The sequence below is a fragment of the Oncorhynchus gorbuscha genome, linkage group LG13 (assembly GCF_021184085.1).
Source record: "Oncorhynchus gorbuscha isolate QuinsamMale2020 ecotype Even-year linkage group LG13, OgorEven_v1.0, whole genome shotgun sequence".
Lineage (NCBI taxonomy): Eukaryota > Metazoa > Chordata > Actinopteri > Salmoniformes > Salmonidae > Oncorhynchus > Oncorhynchus gorbuscha.
In genome coordinates this window covers 86707884-86723585 of record NC_060185.1, presented here as the reverse complement: position 1 = coordinate 86723585, position 15702 = coordinate 86707884, and the positions used below count along the sequence as shown (strand labels likewise).

General features: G+C 45.9%; 1 protein-coding gene across 2 annotated transcripts in view; it reads left to right on the top strand.

Moving 5' to 3' along the window:
• Positions 1 to 15702, top strand: part of LOC123993645 (NEDD4-binding protein 3-A-like) — a 154572-nt gene that overhangs the window by 14250 nt on the left and 124620 nt on the right. Inside the window, exon 1 of one of the 2 annotated variants that reach the window (XM_046296006.1) lies at positions 9723 to 9848. The exons of the other annotated variant lie outside the window; for it this stretch is intronic. The gene's annotated coding sequence lies outside the window, so the exon portion shown is untranslated. Of the gene's footprint in view, positions 1 to 9722; positions 9849 to 15702 lie in introns of those variants that run through there. 2 annotated transcript variants of the gene reach the window in all.

Here is a 15702-nt window from a genome sequence, read left to right as displayed (position 1 = left end):
TTGGGGCGGAAAGCAAATTGAAGTGGGTCTAGGGTGTCGGGTAGGGTGGAGGTGATATGATCCTTGACTAGTCTCTCAAACTTCATGATGACGGTGAGTGCTACGGGGTGATAGTCGTTTAGCTCAGTTACCTTAGCTTTCTTGGGAACAGGAACAATGGTGGCCCTCTTGAAGTATGTATGAGGTGACCGTACAATATGTAATATCTTATTTGAGTGTATTTTCATACATATATGCGAAAGTATTCACCCCCTTGGCCATTTTTCCTATTTTGTTGCCTTACAACCTGGAATTAAAATAGATTTGGGGGGGGGGGGTTGTATCATTTCATTTACACAACATTCCTACCACTTTGAAGATACAACATATTTTTTATTGTGTAAAAAAAACAAAACTTAAGTGTGCATAACTATTCACCCCCAAAGTCAATACTTTGTAGAGCCACCTTTTGCAGCAATTACATCTGCAAGTCTCTTGGGGTATGTCACTGTAAGGTTGGCACATCTAGCTACTGGCATTTTTGTCAATTCTTCAAGGCAAAACTGCTCCAGCTCCTTCAAGATGGATGGGTTCCACTTGTGTACAGCAAGCTGTAAGTTATACCACAAATTCTTATTGGATTGAGATCTGGGCTTTGACTCTGCCATTCCAAGACATTTAAATGTTTCCCCTTAAACCACTTGAGTGTTGCTTTCGCAGTATGCCTAGCATCATTGTCCTGCTGGAAGGTGAACCTCCATCCCAGTCTCAAATCTCTGGAAGACTGAAACAGGTTTTCCTCAATAATTTCCCTGTATTTAGTGCTATCCATCATTCCTTCAATTCTGACCCGTTTCCCAGTCCCTGCCGATGGATAAACATCCCAATGGCATACGTAGAATGTATGCACACATGACTGTAAGTCGCTTTGGATAAAAGCGTCTGCTAAATGGCATAAAAATGATGCTGCCACCACCAAGCTTCACTGTGGGGATTAATGGTGGGATGTTCAAAGTTTCTATTATTTTTTTATAACCCAACTCTGATCTGTACTTCTCCACAACTTTGTCCCTGACCTGTTTGGAGAACTCCTTGGTCTTCATGGTGCCGCTTGCTTGGTGGTGCCCCTTGCTTCGTGGTGTTGCAGACTCTGGGGCCTTTCAGAACAGGTGTGTAGTCACTGAGATCATGTGACAGATCTTTTGACACTTAGATTGCACACAGGTGGACTTTATTAACTGATTATGTGACTTCTGAAGGTAATTGGTTGCACCAGATTATATTTAGGGGCTTCATAGCAAAGGGGTGCACCCACCACTCTTCCGTTTTCATTTTTAATTTATTTTTAGAACAAGTTATTTTTTAAATTTTACATCAATAATATGGACTATTGTGTGTATGTCCACTACATGATATCCAAATAAAAGTCCTTTTAAATTACAGGTTGTAATGCAACAAAATAGGAAAAACCCCAAGGGGGTCAAATACTTTTGCAAGACACTGTACCTGGTGTGGAATAGAGTTCCATGTAGCCATGGCTCTATGTAGTACTGTTGCGAAGAGACCTCTGGTGTAGAGGTCGACTGATTAATCGGAATGGCCGATTAATTAGGGCCGATTTCAAGTTTTCAGAACAATCGGTAATCAGCATTTTTGGAAACCGATCATGGCCGATTACATTGCACTTCACGAGTAGACTACGTGGCAGGCTGACGACCTGTTATGCGAGTGCAGCAAGGAGCCAAGGTAAGGTGCTAGCTAGCATTAAACGTATCTTATAAAAAACAATAAATCTTAACATAATCACTAGTTAACTACACATGGTTGATGATATTACTAGTTTATCTAGCTTGTCCTGCGTTGCATATAATCGATGCCTGTTAATTTATAATTGAATCATAGCCTACTTCGCCAAATGGGTGATTTAACAAGCGCATTCGCGAAAAAAGCACTGTCGTTGCACCAGTGTGTGCCTAACCATTAACATCAACGCCTTTCTTAAAATCAATACACAAGTACCTGCATATTTAATTAATATTGCCTGCTAACATGAATGTATTTTAACTAGGGAAATTGTGTCACTTCTCTTGCGTTCTGTGCAACAGAGTCAGGGTATATGCAGCAGTTTGGGCCGCCTGGCTCGTTGCGAACTATGAAGACTATTTCTTCCTAACAAAGACAGCCAACTTCGCCAAACGGGGGATGATTTAGCAAAAGCGCATTTGCGAAAAAAAGCATAATCGTTGCACGAATGTACCTAACCATAAGCATCAATGCCTTTCTTAAAATCAATACACAGAAGTATATATTTTTAACCTGCATATTTAGTTAAAAGAAATCCAGATTAGCAGGCAATATTAACTAGGGAAATTGTGTCACTTCTTTTGCATTCATTGCATGCAGAGTCAGGGTATATGCAACAGTTTGGGCCGCCTGGCTCGTTGCAAACTAATTTGCCAGAATTTTACGTAATTATGACATAACATTGAAGGTTGTGCAATGTAACAGGAATATTTAGACTTATGGATGCCACCCATTAGATAAAATACGGAACGGTTCACTGAAAGAATAAACATTTATTTTCAAAATGATAGTTGACTATATTAATGAACTAAGGCTCGTATTTCTGTGTGTTATTATGTTATAATTAATTCTATGATTTGATATTTGATAGAGCAGTCTGACTGAGCGGTGGTAGGCAGCAGCAGGCTTGTAAGCATTCATTTAAACAGCACTTTCGTGCGTTTGCCAGCTGCTCTTCGCAATGCTTCAAGCATTGTGCCGTTTTAAGACTTCAAGCCTATCAACTGCCAAGATTAGGCTGGTGTAACCGATGTGAAATGGCTAGCTAGTTAGCGGGGTACGCGCTAATAGCGTTTCAAACGTCACTCGCTCTGAGACTTGGAGTAGTTGTTCCCCTTGCTCTGCAAGGGCTGCGGCTTTTGTGGAGCGATGGGTAACGATGCTTCGAGGGTAGCTGTTGTCGATGTGTTCCTGGTTCAAGCCCAGGTAGGGGCGAGGAAAGGGACAGAAGCTATACTGTTACACTCGCAATACTGAAGTGCCTATAAGAACATTCAATAGTCAAAGGTTAATGAAATACAAATGGTACAGAGAGAAATAGTCCTATAATTCCTATAATAACTACAACCTAAAACGTATTACCTGTTACGGCTTTCTTCCGTTGAAGGAGAGTCGGACCAAAATGCAGCGTGGTTAGTTCGATACATCTTTAATAATGAAAACACAAACAAACAAAAACAACAAACGGAACGTGAAAACCTATACAGCCTATCTGGTGAACACTAACACAGAGACAGGAACAATCACCCACGACATACTCAAAGAATATGGCTGCCTAAATATGGTTCCCAATCAGAGACAACGAAATTCACCTGACTCTGATTGAGAACCGCCTCAGGCAGCCATAGACTATGCTAGACACCCCATTAACACCCCATGACAAAAACGCACCACAATAACCCACCCTGGCCTGACCAAATAAATGAAGACAAACATTTACCTTTATTTAACTAGGCAAGTCAGTTAAGAACAAATTCTTATTTTCAATAAGAATAAGAATAATAAGAATAATAGAACAGTGGGTTAACTGCCTGTTCAGGGGCAGAACAACAGATTTGTACCTTGTCAGCTCGGGTGTTTGAACTTGCAACCTTCTGGTTACTAGTCCAACGCTCTAACCACTAGGCTACGCTGCCGCCCCAGATGAGGAGAAGAGGAGAGAGATGTAAAGGTACCAAAGAACAGGTCTGACCTTACTGTCCCCTAAAGAAGAATAGAGGACAGGGGAGAAGACAAGAGGAGAAGAGGATTAGTAGTCGTGTCTGGCCTGTAGGTCAGCCCCTCCGTCCCATGACAGAGTACTAGAGAGAGGAAGTCAGGTGGTAGAGCCGGAATGAGCGAGAGCAAAGTTTTGTGTGTGTTTATGGGAGAGAGAGACAGGGAAAGAGAGAGAGAGAGAGGCTGTGTGCGTGTGTTTACGGGAGAGAGAGACAGTGAGAAGAGAGAGAGGCTGTGTGTGTTTACGGGAGAGAGAGACAGTGAGAAGAGAGAGAGGCTGTGTGTGTTTACGGGAGAGAGACAGTGAGAAGAGAGAGAGGCTGTGTGTGTGTGTTTACGGGAGAGAGAGAGGCTGTGTGTGTGTTTACTGGAGAGAGGGACAGTGAGAAGAGAGAGAGAGGATGTGTGTGTGTGTTTATGGGAGAGAGAGAGGCTGTGTGTGTGTTTACGGGAGAGAGAGACAGTGAGAAGAGAGAGAGAGGCTGTGTGTGTGTTTACGGGAGAGAGAGACAGTGAGAAGAGAGAGAGAGAGAGAGGCTGTGTGTGTGTGTTTACGGGAGAGAGACAGTGAGAAGAGAGAGAGAGGCTGTGTGTGTGTTTACGGGAGAGAGAGACAGTGAGAAGAGAGAGAGAGGCTGTGTGTGTGTGTTTACGGGAGAGAGAGACAGTGAGAAGAGAGAGGCTGTGTGTGTGTGTTTACGGGAGAGAGACAGTGAGAAGAGAGAGAGAGGCTGTGTGTGTGTGTTTATGGGAGAGAGACAGTGAGAAGAGAGAGAGAGGCTGTGAGTGTGTGTGTTTACGGAAGAGAGAGACAGTGAGAAGAGAGAGAGAGGCTGTGTGTGTGTGTTTACGGGAGAGAGACAGTGAGAAGAGAGAGAGAGGCTGTGTGTGTGTTTACGGGAGAGAGAGACAGTGAGAAGAGAGAGAGAGACTGTGTGTGTGTTTACGGGAGAGAGAGAGAGGCTGTGTGTGTGTTTACGGGAGAGAGAGACAGTGAGAAGAGAGAGAGAGGCTGTGTGTGTGTTTACGGGAGAGAGACAGTGAGAAGAGAGAGAGAGGCTGTGTGTGTGTGTGTTTACGGAAGAGAGAGACAGTGAGAAGAGAGAGAGAGGCTGTGTGTGTGTGTGTGTTTACGGAAGAGAGAGACAGTGAGAAGAGAGAGAGAGAGGCTGTGTGTGTGTGTGTTTACGGGAGAGAGACAGTGAGAAGAGAGAGAGAGGCTGTGTGTGTGTTTACGGGAGAGAGAGACAGTGAGAAGAGAGAGAGGGGCTGTGTGTGTGTGTGTTTACGGAAGAGAGAGACAGTGAGAAGAGAGAGAGAGGCTGTGTGTGTGTTTATGGGAGAGAGAGACAGTGAGTAGAGAGAGAGAGGCTGTGTGTGTGTTTACGGGAGAGAGAGACAGTGAGAAGAGAGAGGGAGGCTGTGTGTGTGTTTACGGGAGAGAGAGACAGTGAGAAGAGAGAGAGAGGCTGTGTGTGTGTTTATGGGAGAGAGAGACAGTGAGAAGAGAGAGAGAGGCTGTGTGTGTGTTTACGGGAGAGAGAGACAGTGAGAAGAGAGAGAGAGGCTGTGTGTGTGTTTACGGGAGAGAGAGACAGTGAGAAGAGAGAGGGAAGCTGTGTGTGTGTGTGTTTACGGAAGAGAGAGACAGTGAGAAGAGAGAGAGAGGCTGTGTGTGTGTGTGTGTTCACGGAAGAGAGAGACAGTGAGAAGAGAGAGAGAGGCTGTGTGTGTGTTTACGGGAGAGAGACAGTGAGAAGAGAGAGAGAGGCTGTGTGTGTGTTTACGGGAGAGAGAGACAGTGAGAAGAGAGAGAGAGGCTGTGTGTGTGTTTACGGGAGAGAGAGACAGTGAGAAGAGAGAGAGAGGCTGTGTGTGTGTTTACGGGAGAGAGAGACAGTGAGAAGAGAGAGAGGGGCTGTGTGTGTGTTTACGGGAGAGAGAGACGGTGAGAAGAGAGAGAGGGGCTGTGTGTGTGTTTACGGGAGAGAGAGACCGTGAGAAGAGAGAGAGAGGGGCTGTGTGTGTGTTTACGGGAGAGAGAGACAGTGAGAAGAGAGAAGAGGGGCTGTGTGTGTGTTTACGGGAGAGAGAGACAGTGAGAAGAGAGAGAGAGTCTGTGTGTGTGTTTACGGAAGAGAGAGACAGTGAGAAGAGAGAGAGGGGCTGTGTGTGTTTACGGGAGAGAGAGACAGTGAGAAGAGAGAGAGAGGCTGTGTGTGTGTTTACGGGAGAGAGAGACAGTGAGAAGAGAGAGAGAGGCTGTGTGTGTGTTTACGGGAGAGAGAGACAGTGAGAAGAGAGAGAGAGGCTGTGTGTGTGTTTATGGGAGAGAGACAGTGAGAAGAGAGAGAGAGGCTGTGTGTGTGTTTACGGATGAGAGAGACAGTGAGAAGAGAGAGCTGTGTGTGTGTTTACGGAAGAGAGAGACAGTGAGAAGAGAGAGTGGGGCTGTGTGTGTGTTTACGGGAGAGAGAGACAGTGAGAAGAGAGAGAGGGGCTGTGTGTGTGTGTGTGTGTTTACGGAAGAGAGAGACAGTGAGAAGAGAGAGAGGGGCTGTGTGTGTGTTTACGGGAGAGAGAGACAGTGAGAAGAGAGAGAGAGGCTGTGTGTGTGTTTACGGAAGAGAGAGACAGTGAGAAGAGAGAGAGGGGCTGTGTGTGTGTTTACGGGAGAGAGAGACAGTGAGAAGAGAGAGAGAGGGGCTGTGTGTGTGTTTACGGGAGAGAGAGACAGTGAGAAGAGAGAAGAGGGGCTGTGTGTGTGTTTACGGGAGAGAGAGACAGTGAGAAGAGAGAGAGAGCTGTGTGTGTTTTACGGAAGAGAGAGACAGTGAGAAGAGAGAGAGGGGCTGTGTGTGTGTTTATGGGAGAGAGAGACAGTGAGAAGAGAGAGAGGTGCTGTGTGTGTGTTTACGGGAGAGAGAGACAGTGAGAAGAGAGAGAGAGGCTGTGTGTGTGTTTACGGGAGAGAGAGACAGTGAGAAGAGAGAGAGAGGCTGTGTGTGTGTTTACGGGAGAGAGAGACAGTGAGAAGAGAGAGAGGTGCTGTGTGTGTGTTTACGGGAGAGAGAGACAGTGAGAAGAGAGAGAGGTGCTTTGTGTGTGTTTACGGGAGAGAGAGACAGTGAGAAGAGAGAGAGGGGCTGTGTGTGTGTTTACGGGAGAGAGAGACAGTGAGAAGAGAGAAGAGGGGCTGTGTGTGTGTTTACGGGAGAGAGAGACAGTGAGAAGAGAGAGAGAGGCTGTGTGTGTGTTTACGGAAGAGAGAGACAGTGAGAAGAGAGAGAGGGGCTGTGTGTGTTTACGGGAGAGAGAGACAGTGAGAAGAGAGAGAGAGGCTGTGTGTGTGTTTACGGGAGAGAGAGACAGTGAGAAGAGAGAGAGAGGCTGTGTGTGTGTTTACGGGAGAGAGAGACAGTGAGAAGAGAGAGAGAGGCTGTGTGTGTGTTTACGGGAGAGAGACAGTGAGAAGAGAGAGAGAGGCTGTGTGTGTGTTTACGGAAGAGAGACAGTGAGAAGAGAGAGAGAGGCTGTGTGTGTGTTTACGGAAGAGAGAGACAGTGAGAAGAGAGAGTGGGGCTGTGTGTGTGTTTACGGGAGAGAGAGACAGTGAGAAGAGAGAGAGGGGCTGTGTGTGTGTGTGTGTGTGTGTGTGTTTACGGAAGAGAGAGACAGTGAGAAGAGAGAGAGGGGCTGTGTGTGTGTTTACGGGAGAGAGAGACAGTGAGAAGAGAGAGAGAGGCTGTGTGTGTGTTTACGGAAGAGAGAGACAGTGAGAAGAGAGAGAGGGGCTGTGTGTGTGTTTACGGGAGAGAGAGACAGTGAGAAGAGAGAGAGAGGGGCTGTGTGTGTGTTTGCGGGAGAGAGAGACAGTGAGAAGAGAGAAGAGGGGCTGTGTGTGTGTTTACGGGAGAGAGAGACAGTGAGAAGAGAGAGAGAGGCTGTGTGTGTGTTTACGGAAGAGAGAGACAGTGAGAAGAGAGAGAGGGGCTGTGTGTGTGTTTACGGGAGAGAGAGACAGTGAGAAGAGAGAGAGGTGCTGTGTGTGTGTTTACGGGAGAGAGAGACAGTGAGAAGAGAGAGAGAGGCTGTGTGTGTGTTTACGGGAGAGAGAGACAGTGAGAAGAGAGAGAGAGGCTGTGTGTGTGTTTACGGAAGAGAGAGACAGTGAGAAGAGAGAGAGGGGCTGTGTGTGTGTTTACGGGAGAGAGAGACAGTGAGAAGAGAGAGAGGTGCTGTGTGTGTGTTTACGGGAGAGAGAGACAGTGAGAAGAGAGAGAGAGGCTGTGTGTGTGTTTACGGGAGAGAGAGACAGTGAGAAGAGAGAGAGAGGCTGTGTGTGTGTTTACGGGAGAGAGAGACAGTGAGAAGAGAGAGAGGTGCTGTGTGTGTGTGTTTACGGGAGAGAGAGACAGTGAGAAGAGAGAGAGGTGCTTTGTGTGTGTTTACGGGAGAGAGAGACAGTGAGAAGAGAGAGGGGGCTGTGTGTGTGTTTACGGGAGAGAGACAGTAAGAAGAGAGAAGAGGGGCTGTGTGTGTGTTTACGGGAGAGAGACAGTGAGAACAGAGAGAGGGCTGTGTGTGTGTTTACGGAAGAGAGAGACAGTGAGAAGAGAGAGAGGGGCTGTGTGTGTGTTTACGGGAGAGAGAGACAGTGAGAAGAGAGAGAGAGGCTGTGTGTGTGTTTACGGGAGAGAGACAGTGAGAAGAGAGAGAGAGGCTGTGTGTGTGTTTACGGAAGAGAGACAGTGAGAAGAGAGAGAGAGGCTGTGTGTGTGTTTACGGAAGAGAGAGACAGTGAGAAGAGAGAGTGGGGCTGTGTGTGTGTTTACGGGAGAGAGAGACAGTGAGAAGAGAGAGAGGGGCTGTGTGTGTGTGTGTGTGTGTGTGTGTTTACGGAAGAGAGAGACAGTGAGAAGAGAGAGAGGGGCTGTGTGTGTGTTTACGGGAGAGAGAGACAGTGAGAAGAGAGAGAGAGGCTGTGTGTGTGTTTACGGAAGAGAGAGACAGTGAGAAGAGAGAGAGGGGCTGTGTGTGTGTTTACGGGAGAGAGAGACAGTGAGAAGAGAGAGAGAGGGGCTGTGTGTGTGTTTGCGGGAGAGAGAGACAGTGAGAAGAGAGAAGAGGGGCTGTGTGTGTGTTTACGGGAGAGAGAGACAGTGAGAAGAGAGAGAGAGGCTGTGTGTGTGTTTACGGAAGAGAGAGACAGTGAGAAGAGAGAGAGGGGCTGTGTGTGTGTTTACGGGAGAGAGAGACAGTGAGAAGAGAGAGAGGTGCTGTGTGTGTGTTTACGGGAGAGAGAGACAGTGAGAAGAGAGAGAGAGGCTGTGTGTGTGTTTACGGGAGAGAGAGACAGTGAGAAGAGAGAGAGGCTGTGTGTGTGTTTACGGAAGAGAGAGACAGTGAGAAGAGAGAGGGGGCTGTGTGTGTGTTTACGGGAGAGAGAGACAGTGAGAAGAGAGAGAGGTGCTGTGTGTGTGTTTACGGGAGAGAGAGACAGTGAGAAGAGAGAGAGAGGCTGTGTGTGTGTTTACGGGAGAGAGAGACAGTGAGAAGAGAGAGAGAGGCTGTGTGTGTGTTTACGGGAGAGAGAGACAGTGAGAAGAGAGAGAGGTGCTGTGTGTGTGTGTTTACGGGAGAGAGAGACAGTGAGAAGAGAGAGAGGTGCTTTGTGTGTGTTTACGGGAGAGAGAGACAGTGAGAAGAGAGAGAGGGGCTGTGTGTGTGTTTACGGGAGAGAGAGACAGTAAGAAGAGAGAAGAGGGGCTGTGTGTGTGTTTACGGGAGAGAGAGACAGTGAGAACAGAGAGAGTGGCTGTGTGTGTGTTTACGGAAGAGAGAGACAGTGAGAAGAGAGAGAGGGGCTGTGTGTGTGTTTACGGGAGAGAGAGACAGTGAGAAGAGAGAGAGAGGCTGTGTGTGTTTACGGAAGAGAGAGACAGTGAGAAGAGAGAGAGGGGCTGTGTGTGTGTTTACGGGTGAGAGAGACAGTGAGAAGAGAGAGAGAGGTGCTGTGTGTGGGACCAGGAGGAAATAACTGAAGTTACAGCTGAAATCACTGACAGGTGAACAATGTTATTTTGTTTATTTAGTTATATAAAGTCAGATTGACAAGGTATGGCAGCAGTACTGTAGTGTCGCAGGCACGAGTTGTAGTAGAATAGAGTTCATAGTTATTTCAATGTTTTTTAAGACACTTCACTGTACAGTTGACAGTGAATAAAAAAATCAAGTTTGAAATGAAAATATGGATCTGTACAGTTAAACTAATAATACACATCACAGAGTTGAGTTTAGAGGAGACCAGTAAAGATCCTGCAGACATGTTTATGTTGTTGTGTTTCATGTTGTGGCTTTAGTAAACAATACTTTTAAAGCTGTGAGGGTAATGGGGAGTCATTGGAAATAACTTTTAGTCCAGGAAGCTCATTTGTGAATTAAATGAATGGCGAATTCTCACTTAATCTTTGATCCCAAGCTGAGTGGGTGACGCCATTACTGAGGCAGTAGTTTGTATTTATCACAACAACATCCTCATTCATCCTCATTCACTGACTAGCAGGAAAGAACATATGCAAATGTCCTCTGTTGGTATAAACCCTGTTGTCTCTGTTGGTATAAACCCTGTTGCCTCTGTTAGTATAAACCCTGTTGCCTCTGTTGGTATAAACCCTGTTGCCTCTGTTGGTATAAACCCTGTTGTCTCTGTTGGTATAAACCCTGTTGTCTCTGTTGGTATAAACCCTGTTGTCTCTGTTGGTATAAACCCTGTTGTCTCTGTTGGTATAAACCCTGTTGTCTCTGTTGGTATAAACCCTGTTGCCTCTGTTGGTATAAACCCTGTTGTCTCTTGGTATAAACCCTGTTGTCTCTGTTGGTATAACCACTGTTGCCTCTGTTGGTATAAACCCTGTTGCCTCTGTTGGTATAAACCCTGTTGTCTCTGTTGGTATAAACCCTGTTGCCTCTGTTGGTATAACCACTGTTGCCTCTGTTGGTATAAACCCTGTTGCCTCTGTTGGTATAAACCCTGTTGCCTCTGTTGGTATAAACCCTGTTGTCTCTGTTGGTATAAACCCTGTTGCCTCTGTTGGTATAAACCCTGTTGCCTCTGTTGGTATAAACCCTGTTGCCTCTGTTGGTATAAACCCTGTTGCCTCTGTTGGTATAAACCCTGTTGCCTCTGTTGGTATAAACCCTGTTGCCTCTGTTGGTATAAACCCTGTTGCCTCTGTTGGTATAAACCCTGTTGTCTCTGTTGGTATAAACCCTGTTGTCTCTGTTGGTATAAACCCTGTTGCCTCTGTTGGTATAAACCCTGTTGTCTCTGTTGGTATAAACCCTGTTGCCTCTGTTGGTATAAACCCTGTTGTCTCTGTTGGTATAAACCCTGTTGCCTCTGTTGGTATAAACCCTGTTGTCTCTGTTGGTATAAACCCTGTTGCCTCTGTTGGTATAAACCCTGTTGCCTCTGTTGGTATAAACCCTGTTGCCTCTGTTGGTATAAACCCTGTTGCCTCTGTTGGTATAAACCCTGTTGCCTCTGTTGGTATAAACTCTGTTGTCTCTGTTGGTATAAACCCTGTTGTCTCTGTTGGTATAAACCCTGTTATCTCTGTTGGTATAACCACTGTTGCCTCTGTTGGTATAAACCCTGTTGCCTCTGTTGGTATAACCACTGTTGCCTCTGTTGGTATAAACCCTGTTGCCTCTGTTGGTATAAACCCTGTTGTCTCTGTTGGTATAAACCCTGTTGCCTCTGTTGGTATAACCACTGTTGCCTCTGTTGGTATAAACCCTGTTGTCTCTGTTGGTATAAACCCTATTGTCTCTGTTGGTATAAACCCTGTTGTCTCTGTTGGTATAAACCCTGTTGTCTCTGTTGGTATAAACCCTGTTGTCTCTGTTGGTATAAACCCTGTTGTCTCTGTTGGTATAAACCCTATTGTCTCTGTTGGTATAAACCCTGTTGTCTCTGTTGGTATAAACCCTGTTGTCTCTGTTGGTATAAACCCTGTTGCCTCTGTTGGTATAAACCCTGTTGCCTCTGTTGGTATAAACCCTGTTGCCTCTGTTGGTATAAACCCTGTTGCCTCTGTTGGTATAAACCCTGTTGTCTCTGTTGGTATAAACTCTATTGTCTCTGTTGGTATAAACCCTGTTGTCTCTGTTGGTATAAACCCTGTTGTCTCTGTTGGTATAAACCCTATTGTCTCTGTTGGTATAAACCCTGTTGCCTCTGTTGGTATAAACCCTGTTGTCTCTGTTGGTATAAACTCTATTGTCTCTGTTGGTATAAACCCTGTTGTCTCTGTTGGTATAAACCCTGTTGTCTCTGTTGGTATAAACCCTATTGTCTCTGTTGGTATAAACCCTGTTGTCTCTGTTGGTATTAGCCACTGTTGCCTCTGTTGATATAACCACTGTGCATCTTAATGTATTTCATACACTGTCACAAGTCTCGCTGTTGCCTGTCAAAGTCCTCCGTTCATTTGGGCTACATTGGCGTTTTATAGGGTTAGGTCAGTAGGCTCGTGTTACGTTAGGAATTCCCTCAGTGATTGTTCACCCATTTATTCACTGAAGCATGATGACAAGTGAGATTAGAAGTCAGGCCCTGTGTCTACCATCTGGAAGGCTGTTCTCTCTCCTGTGGCGTCTGCAACCATTCTGTTCCCACCGGGCTCTTCCTCTGCTCTATGTGGGCTCTCTGTGGGCTCTCTGTGGGCTCTCTGTGATTCATACAACAAGACCAGTACAGCAAGGTCAACACAGATCAGTATCAATGTTTACAACCCAGATCCTCATGTTTCCTCTCTCTCTCTTTCACCCCCCTCCATTTCTCTCTAATACTTCTGACAGTGATAGAGGCTAAGGTTTGCTAGTTCAGGTATGGGCCTTAGTGTAGCCGGTTGACGTGGGAAACACTCCACTCTATCAGATCAGTGTCTAATGCTGTAATCACAGAACACTGACTCCTATGTGAACCTGTTCCTCTGCAGCAGGAAACAATGGAGTCCTTTTCAGACACAACACCCCTTCTCTCTACTCTCTCCTCCTCTCTCTCTCTCTACTCTCTCCTCCGCTCTCAATTCAATCTCTCTCTCTCTCTACTCTCTCCTCTCTCTCTCTCTACTCTCTCCTCTCTCTCTCTCTACTCTCTCCTCCTCTCTCTCTCTCTACTCTCTCCTCCGCTCTCAATTCAATCTCTCTCTCTCGCTCTCTCTCTCTCTCTCTCTCTCTCTACTCTCTCCTCCTCTCTCTACTCTCTCCTCCGTTCTCAATTCAATCTCTCTCTCTCTCTCTCTCTCTCTCTCTCTCTCTCTCTCTCTCTCTCTCTCTCTCTCTCTCTCTCTCTCTCTCTCTCTCTCTCTCTCTCTCTCTCTCTCTCTACTCTCTACTCTCTCCTCTCTCTCTACTCTCTCCTCTCTCTCTCTCTACTCTCTCCTCCGTTCTCAATTCAAGCTCTCTCTCTCTACTCTCTCCTCTCTCTCTCTCTACTCTCTCCTCCTCTCTCTCTCTCTACTCTCTCCTCCGTTCTCAATTCAATCTCTCTCTCTCTCTCTCTCTCCTCCTCTCTCTCTCTCTACTCTCTCCTCCTCTCTCTCTCTCTACTCTCTCCTCCGTTCTCAATTCAATCTCTCTCTCTCTCTCGCTCTCTCTCTCTACTCTCTCCTCTCTCTCTCTCTACTCTCTCCTCCTCTCTCTCTCTCTACTCTCTCCTCCGTTCTCAATTCAATCTCTCTCTCTCTCTCTCTCTCTCTCTCTCTCTCTCTCTCTCTCTCTCTCTCTCTCTCTCTCTCTCTCTCTCTCTCTCTCTCTCTACTCTCTCCTCCTCTCAATTCAATCTCTCTCTCTTTCTCCCTCTCTCTCTCTCTCTACTCTCTCAATTCAATCTCTCTCTCTTTCTCTCTCTCTCTCTCTCTCTCTCTCTCTCTCTCTCTCTCTCTCTCTCTCTCTCTCTCTACTCTCTCCTCCTCTCAATTCAATCTCTCTCCTCTCTCTCTCTCTCTCTCTACTCTCTCCTCCTCTCTCAATTCAATCTCTCTCTCTACTCTCTCCTCCTCTCTCAATTCAATCTCTCTCTCTACTCTCAATTCAATCTCTCTCCTCTCTCTCTCTCTCTCTCTGTACTCTCTCCTCCTCTCTCAATTCAATCTCTCTCTCTCTCTACTCTCTCCTCCTCTCTCAATTCAATCTCTCTCTCTACTCTCAATTCAATCTCTCTCTCTCTTTCTTTCTCTCTCTCTTTCTCTCTCTCTCTCTCTCTCTCTCTCTCTCTCTCTCTCTCTCTCTCTCTCTCTCTCTCTCTCTCTCTCTCTCTCTCTCTCTCTCTCTCATCTATCTGTCAGTCTCTCTCTCTCTCTCTCATCTATCTGTCAGTCTCTCTCTTTCTCTCTCTCTCTCTCTCATCTATCTGTCTCTCTCTCTCTCTCTCTCTCTCTCTCTCTCTCTCTCTCTCTCTCTCTCTCTCTCTCTCTCTCTCTCTTTCTCTCTGTTCAGGTTCATGTTCACACTCTCTAAGTTAATGAGATGTTTGTCCTTTCTGTTCTGTTCCTTCCTTTATGAACTTAGCCTGTTACTGGGACTGGGATGTGATTTCCTGCTCACAGTCTTCATTTTGTTGGGGGAATTATGGCTCATTATATGTCTCCTAGCCAGGACAATCTCCGTCCTGTTTCCCTGAGAACGAAAGATGCTGTGTATGTATGTGTTGAGTTCACCCTGCGTGTTGCTGCTACACATCTGTCCTATTTAGCTGTGATTAGGCCGAGCCCTAAAGCCACAGAACCCTGTATAACCTAGAGGTGTACCTACATTTCTTTTTAACAGGACCCATCCATCTGCCTCTCACTCGCCATCACATTGTGTTAGTCCTGTAGTCACATTAACAGCAGCACCATCACATTGTGTTAGTCCTGTAGTCACATTAACAGCAGCACCATCACATTGTGTTAGTCCTGTAGTCACATTAACAGCAGCACCATCACATTGTGTTAGTCCTGTAGTCACATTAACAGCAGCACCATCACATTGTGTTAGTCCTGTAGTCACATTAACAGCAGCACCATCACATTGTGTTAGCCCTGTAGTCACATTAACAGCAGCACCATCACATTGTGTTAGTCCTGTAGTCACATTAACAGCAGCACCATCACATTGTGTTAGTCCTGTAGTCACATTAACAGCAGCACCATCACCTTGTGTTAGCCCTGTAGTCACATTAACAGCAGCACCATCACATTGTGTTAGTCCTGTCGTCACATTAACAGCAGCACCATCACATTGTGTTAGTCCTGTAGTCACATTAACAGCACCATCACATTGTGTTAGTCCTGTAATCACATTAACAGCACCATAGCATTGTGTTAGTCCTGTAGTCACATTAACAGCAACACCATCACATTGTGTTAGTCCTGTAGTCACATTAACAGCACCATCACATTGTGTTAGTCCTGTAGTCACATTAACAGCAGCACCATCACATTGTGTTAGTCCTGTAGTCACATTAACAGCAGCAGCATATCATTGTGTTAGTCCTGTAGTCACATTAACAGCAGCACCATCACATTGTGTTAGTCCTGTAGTCACATTAACAGCACCATCACATTAACAGCACCATCACATTGTGTTAGTCCTGTAGTCACATTAACAGCAGCAGCATATCATTGTGTTAGTCCTGTAGTCACATTAACAGCAGCAGCATATCATTGTGTAAGTCCTGTAGTCACATTAACAGCAGCACCATCACATTGTGTTAGTCCTGTAGTCACATTAACAGCAGCAGCATATCATTGTGTTAGTCCTGTAGTCACATTAACAGCAGCAGCATATCATTGTGTTAGTCCTGTAGTCACATTAACAGCAGCAGCATATCATTGTGTTAGTCCTGTAGTCACATTAACAGCAGCAGCATAT